Here is a 7,905-nt window from a genome sequence, read left to right on the forward strand (position 1 = left end):
TACCTAAACGTACTTTATTGTACTCTAATACATTTCCCAAAGTTTCAGCTCGATATTTTATTTACAAAAAAAGTTCTTAGGTTCAAAAAACATTCAGTGAACGGAAAAAGTGAGGCCGGTAATATAGGTATTTAGCTGTGTCACATGCCCTTAAATCAGACTATTATTTTTTAACTATAATAATTTTATAGATATTTTAAAGTATAGGTACACTGGTATAGTAACAGTATATATAGTTTTGAAAATAATTCGTTTCTTAAAATAAAAGAATCTCACTGACAAATTTCAAGGTAATATTGTTCTTTTAAAAAATTTTACATACCATGGTTTCATATAATTTCATAGAAGAAATATCAATTTCTATTCAGCTGAGATTTTATGCTGTATTTTCACTTGTTTTCAGTATGGCTGTCATGACGTAGTGTGACGTAGTGACACAATTACATTTACCAAAGATTTACAAATGAATCTAGACGGCTAACTCAGGGGAAAAATTTCTTAGCTTTCACAATTCAACGGTAGGTGTAAAACCGTAGTGTAACGATATAGTTTTTCGGGTGCTAGAGCCCTCAAAACATATACGTTTAGTTACACAAGGTGTACCTCGAAAGCTAGTATCGACTAGCTAGATATCGATTCGATATATCGATTGATCGATGTGTGTTCAAATTCAAATTAGAATTTGAAGTTTAACTAATAACCATTACTTAGAAATTATAGAATAAGAACAATTTAGAAGAAAAATTCATTATTTTAATACTCTCTCTCTCTGTCCTGAAATAATAGAAAAAAATAAGAATTACAGATTAATTCGATAACAGGGAAATACTTATAGACTACAACGCAATAAGAATAGGTTAGATTCGTAGCATTCCTAAAGATGAGTCACAGAGCTATTTTTAGTATCAAAACGTGCCTTAGAACGAATTTTGACAGGAAATGGTATTATAAACATCCGGTCACAGTTTGAACTTTGTACCGAAATTGTTTGGATATGTCAATCAACGAATTGGTCATATTGCGTTGTAAATCTAATAGGCGGAGCCATGCGACCTAATTTCCTATTTGTAAACTGACTGTTAAATTCAATGACGTCTGCGATGTTATTGGCTGAAAAGGGAAAGTGGGAGATTTCTCCGCCCAAAACAGAGTTTATAAAAACGGGCGTACAACGGAAAAACGCCAGATTTTGCATCTCCGAAACCGCATATTTAATACTAAACCTGCGACACTTGATAGTGTATAATTGAGTTTTTTGGACTCAAAAACTTTGTATTGTGTTTGAATTTAGTTAATTCATTTGAATTGTTGTTAAATAATAAACTATTATAAATAAGACTAATTGTTAAACGCGAAACGGGATGCCGCGATATAAACAATTATAAAAAATTTGGGCATTACACGTAGGTTGTACATCTCTGCAAAGATATAATATCTTTGATCTCTGTTGTACAGTATAAACAAATCTTTGGTATAAACAATATTTGGTATAAATTATTAATTTTTGCATATAGTTTCGAACAATTGAACTTTATTATTATAAAGAAAAATGTTGAAAGAAAGGAATCAAAACTGCGCCTTTTATATTTATAACACAGGCCCACAAAAAAAAAAAAACAAAAGTGTCTGTGCAATTGACCAGACCTATATATTCTTATATATTTTTCGACGCTGAATCCGAATTTGCAATAAAAAAGTAGGGTCCAGCTACTTTTTTATGGGGTTTTGCTCGAAAAACCTCATTTTTTACTTTCTGTTCTTTAGAAATCATTACCAGACCTCATATCTCATCTGACAGGTGCTGCCACCTTCAACGTATAAAGCAGTTTTCTTCCTTCTTATTTTTATTGAACTAATGCAAAAACAGGCATTTATCTAATTAATTAAATCCAAATTGAACTGTTTAACTATTTTGAAATAGTTCCAAAATAGGACAAACTTCAACGTTTTTTAAAATGATAAATAACATTTGAAGTAATAAACGTTATTTAATGTTCTTCAAACTCTAAGAAAAATATGTTTGTATTTGAAATAATATTAAATCATGAAGTTTCTATAAAGGTTCTTTAAAATATAATTGTACTATATTTATTTATTTTTTATTTTTTTTTCATAATTATTTTTTAAACGTGTTTGCCGCTCACATACTTAAATTGCATGTCCACTTAAGGACAGGACAATTTGAATTTTTTATTTAAGAGTTGCGGATATAGTATTATATTGGCTCGCAGGTTATGAACTCTATATTATAATATAGAAACAGATGCAAATTCGATTATAGAAATGTATCAACGAAAAATAATTATTTGTGATATTAATATTATTGCACTTAATTTATTACATACGTGCACGTAAGACAACTATTGTCACTTGCACGTATAATCCCATGCTTAAACGGTTTCAAAAACTTAATTAATCGCTGAGGATTCGTACCCTACTTTTTGTAGCGTTCGAATCCTTGCACACGAACGCGTGGGCTTACGTGTAAAAACTTGTTACTAAAAATCGTGGTTAAGTATTGCAGTTAGGAGATAAATATATGTGCCTCGACTTATAAATGACTTTTCGGTTTTGTACAAAGCATCGAAAAGTGGAATACAAACCTTTTAAAGTTCCTTGAATAGAACAATTTTTTTTTAAATTTTATCTTCAGAACAACGGTCCTCATTTTTTCACTTTTCAACTTGTTCATATTTTTTCTGGTTTATTTTTAAACAATAAAGGGGACGTTAAACAGCGTCAAAGCAGGGTCTTGAGTTATAAAAATATAGGCTCTAAATATTCAAAGTAGCTTCAGAGAGGTGTTACAGCTTCAAAGTAGACTGTAATGTTTCATTCTCTACGAGTTAAAAGTTTAAAGCAGGGGCTATAAGTTTTAATAGCGTTAAAGCAGGTTCTAATAAGGAGCTGCTATTTCAAAGTAAGGTCTAAATTTCGACTCAGAAAAACTTAAAAAAAATGTGATTTTCATAAACACCGGCACTAGCCTTACCCAAAGCGTACCACGTGGAGGTTGCACGGTGGGATTTGCGCGGTCGATTAAATCCAGCAGTTTCGCCGTACAGTGCATACAATCGGGATACTAGGGACTGCGTAACGCCTGTGCGATTACCAAATTTACGACGGTAGTATCCCTCTTCAACAAGAGTCACTAAGCGAGCAACTTCCGTCTCTGACAAGTCATGCTTTGGCATGAGGAAAAATCAAAACGAAAAAAAAATGATCAATGAAGGAAAAGGGTAGTTTAAAAAAAAAAACGTTTTTTAAGTATTCGGTTCGCACGAAAATCGAGCAGAGATTTGTCTTATAAATAAGTATGAATTGGGGATCGAAACGCGATTTGGGTTCTCAACTTTAATTTTAATTAAATAAAAAAATATTGGCCAAAGACATCAGGCAAACACAAACCCACATACAGACAGAGGGAGAGAGAGAGAGAGAGAAACAACCGACCGTGCAACCTACACTTGGTACGCTTTGGGTAACGTCAATGCCGGCGGTAGTGAAAATCAAAATTTTTTCAAGTCTTGGAAGCCATTACAAAAAAATATCAAATTTAAAAAAAATTTTTTTTGTAAATTTCAGCGGTATTTGCGAAAAAATAGGGAAAAAGCTCGACATTTTTTTTACATTTTAGCCATGATTAGGACATGTTCAAGATAAAAAGAAATTTTTTTATCCAAGTTCGTGGCAGAATCTTTTATGAAATTTATTCCAGTTTTCACAAATGCCCTTAAATTTTTTGTGCGACTATTGGTTGCTAAGATATCGTTGATCAAAGACAAAAGGGTCCTTTTTTATTTAAAGTTCAATGTATCAATAAAAAATGGTCGTATCGTAGTTCTGAAGAAAGAAAATTAAAGCTGAATAAACAAGCTATCCGGTCCATACCTTAGCTAAGTTGGAAACATTTTTTCAAGCTCGTGGACTGAAAAAAAAAACAAAAAAATTGTTTAAATTGTTTTCTCACACTACTTCTTAAAATTGCGCGCAACATGTAGCTCCGAATTTTTTAGCCAAAAGATCTCAAAACTAGAAACTTAAAGTTTCAAATTTCTTTTTTTAAGACCTTGATACGACGCTTTTTCACTGAGATACAGCATTCTGAAAAATCACTAAAAATTCGGACAAGTTTTTTCACTCATTAATTTTTTCCATTAGTGTATTGCATATTTTTAACTGCGCCGGGAAGCTCGCCAGAAAACTCAAAGGCAAAAATGATATCATATGTCATAACTTTTAACCGTACCTTCAAAGTAGTAATAATGTATTGCCATTAACATAACATATAATTAGATTTTGCTACTATTTCTGTTGCTTTGAGATGTTTTCGTTATTTTTCAAAGTTGGAGCCCAGTATTTTATCATTAAATTTTAATTGCAAATTTCGCCTCATGACATAGTTTTAGTTTTGCAGTTATATTTAAACAGTTAGTTTATTTAAACAATATTTAAATTAGAAAATTTAATTTAATTATCAAAAAGCGGCTATTTTATTTTTTTACTTCCGACGAAACTTCCTACCATTGTTTTGTCAGAAATATGTACCAGATCATGTACAAAATTAGAATGATTTAAATATGATATATATATTTAAGTCTGGATGTATTCTCTTATTATAATGGATTGATTCAATGTCATAACTATCCACAATGTAAACAAATATTATTTCAGGGCTAATTTCAGATATTAAAAGTCTATACAAAAGGAAGACACGCAAAAAATAATACTGTCAAAATAGACTAATATAGAGATCTCTAGTTTTACAGTGCGTATATACAGAGAAAAACTAATTTAGAATTAAACATTTTAAGTGTTTCTTTAAATTAAATTTTTTGAAATTACAGGATACATTGGAGTGGAATAGGAAAAACTCAGAAATGACAAGCCTTCGTGATGACAAAGACCAATGTCAAAAATTAGATATAAAATACTTTTTAATTTGCTTATTTTTAATTAACAATTGAAAAAATCTTTATCATACATACCTATGTTCTGTAGGTATATACTTCATCCAAGTTTTACCATACCTTAAATTTCTGATTGGATTTTTTAATACCAAATTTCGAACTCTCAAATTATATTAAATCTTTTTCTGAAAGTTAAATTGAAATTTCTTGAGGAAATTTGAGTAAAATGCATAAAACTTGCGAAGTTACTTAGTTATTTATGACCTCTCCATCCTCCTCAATACTGGTTTTATATACATAATATATATGGCCATTTCTTCGAACATTAAAAGAGCCCCTACACGCCGTTACGCAACATACTTTGTACTATATGTTTAAACACATAATAGACGGTTTCTAAATAAAAAACAGGCTTTTTTAAATATTCAGTTTTGTGTAGAAATAAATAAAAAAATATTTGCATAAGACAATGAATCTTTAAATCATTTTTTTAGTTACACAAAGATTTAAATTACTTACTTTTTAAAGTCAGTTAAAAAGAATCAATTTTCTCTTTGAAATCCTAATTTTCGATCTGATTCAGATATATCAATTTTTCGAATTCTAGTGATTTCACCGAGCTTTCGAAATCCGCTGAAAAAGTTCAAAGTTTTAAAAGTGGCGATGAATCGTTTGCGTGGCCACGAGAACTTTGTTTCCGAAAATGGAATTTTCATATTTTTCTTAAAAAAAAACGACAGATTTAACAAAATGTTAAGGAAAAAAATTGACTCAATTTAAAAAGTCCTACAAAAAACGCCTCTCGCTCTTCCTTGATATCTTGCATCGTTTAAAATTCAATATGATTCAATAAGAAATTGGAAAAAATATAAGTGTCGGTTTTTTAATTGACAATCGTGTTTTAATTGTTCAATCATATCGTCGTCCCTCTGCCCATTTTTATATATTTTTCAATTTTTCAGCGTATTTCAAGTAATGGAAGAAAAGCGTTCACTTCTGCTCAGATGTGATTTTAATTCCTTTTTCTCGCTCTTTTCTTTTTAAGAAACGGATGCAATTAAAAATATTACGTTATTGTATAAAAAATACTTCAACACCCCTGTACCCTACATAAAAGTCCCTAATGAAACACGACTCTTCCACTACTGTTACGTAAATGTCCCTGATCAAGATGAAGTAGCAATATATAGAATATAGTACACTATAAAAGGTTTCATGATACTGAGGGAATTAGTAGCTCTTTATAGTTGGCATTTCTCTGATCATATAGATGTGTCGCAGATGCTTTCCAAGAAGCCGTTAAATTTCACATGAAATATTCAATGCCATTAGGTGAAAATATCATTCTGTCATTTAGTTAAAAAATACGAACGGAGTAAGCAATATTTTTAAAAATTAGTAACTTGAAAAAATGTTCTGAAAAATGATAATCTTTCAATTTGAAATATTACATGAAATTAAAAAAAAGTTGTTTTCAAACATCGTAAAGACCAGAAAATCGATACTTATACAATTTCAAATATTTTTACGTAATTTAATACCCTCTTCATGCATTTTTGAAATAAAATACGGCTAAGGAATTTGGAAAAAATATGCAAAATAAAATATGTTAGAAAACTTTTATTATAACGTACTCTAAAGAAATTCTTAAAATAAATTTTAATAAGCCGTTTCAGACATTCTAAAACTTGGCGGGATTATATTATAACATCGATCTCCCATAACCAGAAATTTTTACAAAGACTCTGTTTAGTATTACGGATATTTTCCTAAAACTAACCGGTCAAGTATTATAGCCAGTGTAAGTTTTACGGAATTTTCCGTACATGTACTTGTAGTTGATACATTTTTTGCATCGCAGATGTTTTCACGAGATTTTATGTCTTTTTTGTACTTTTTTTCCAAAAAAAGATAGCTACGCTCAACTAATTTAATTTTCAATAAATTACTACTTTACTAATTAAAAAAATTTGAATTAATTGTTGAAGTAATTTTCGTGCAAAGTTAAATTAATATATTAAATTGCTTTACTCTTCAATTAAATTTAATGGTGCCATTATATTGCAGTAGGGTTTATCGAAAAATTAACTGAAATATTTTTTTTTGCTCAAACTTCCAAGACGTCATATTAGCACCACTAGAAACTATATAGTCATAAAAAGTCTGTAGCAATATATTCTCAATATATATTCTCTGAAATTTTGATTTTTTACACTAAATATGTACAAAAATTTAAACTATTCAAGATATCGAAAATTGTTGTAATATATATCAAGAATATGGTTGCTACAAACGTCTCATTAAAATTTGATGTTAATTGGTTTTATAAATTACGATGTGCAGGTGAGCACATATTGAAAACTAATTCTTTTTATGGTTTTTGCTTATTTGTTTTATTCTCACATTTTTAAAGTGTTTAACATTATATCAAGTCTAAACTTATTTTGTAATGGTTGATCATTCAGCTACCAAGTTTCATTGAGATCGGTTGGGAATTGCACCGACAATCTAAAAAGATACAAAATATTTTATTATTCCAGATAAGGTCTTGATTTATAAATCCTTTTCAAAGTAAATATTAAACAAAATAATTTCTTAATAAAATTTTTTTTACAAAAATATCAATATTGAAATTTAAGCGTTTAACATAAAATATAAGGGTTTAACATAACATCAAGCCTAAACTTATTTTGTAATGGTTGGTCATTCAGCTACCAAGTTTCATTGAGATCGGTTGGGAATTGCACCGACAATCCAAAAAGATACAAAATATTTTATTATTTCAGATAAGGTCTTAATTTATAAATCCCTTTCAAAGTAAATATTATACAAAATAATTTCTTATGTTAATTTTTTTTACAAAAATATCAATATTGAAATTTTGTGAAATATTACTGTTATTATTATTACACCATTAAGCCATTTCCCTTTCGGGGTAGGCGTGACTCACTCGGCAGGGGAAAGGAGTAGTGTGTGGATGGGATAGAGATTTTTC

The 7,905-nt window shown here is 29.6% G+C and overlaps 1 protein-coding gene across 1 annotated transcript in view; it reads right to left on the reverse strand.

Annotated features, from left to right (window-relative positions):
* The window catches only part of LOC117169056 (ankyrin-3-like), a 3,120-nt gene extending 2,695 nt beyond the window's left edge, over window positions 1–425 (reverse strand). Inside the window, exon 1 of the mRNA XM_033355154.1 lies at window positions 323–425. The gene's annotated coding sequence lies outside the window, so the exon portion shown is untranslated. The remainder of the gene's footprint in view (window positions 1–322) is intronic.
* Window positions 426–7,905: the final 7,480 nt, after the last annotated feature.

This window comes from Belonocnema kinseyi, chromosome 3 (genome assembly GCF_010883055.1).
Source record: "Belonocnema kinseyi isolate 2016_QV_RU_SX_M_011 chromosome 3, B_treatae_v1, whole genome shotgun sequence".
NCBI classification, from domain to species: Eukaryota; Metazoa; Arthropoda; class Insecta; order Hymenoptera; family Cynipidae; genus Belonocnema; species Belonocnema kinseyi.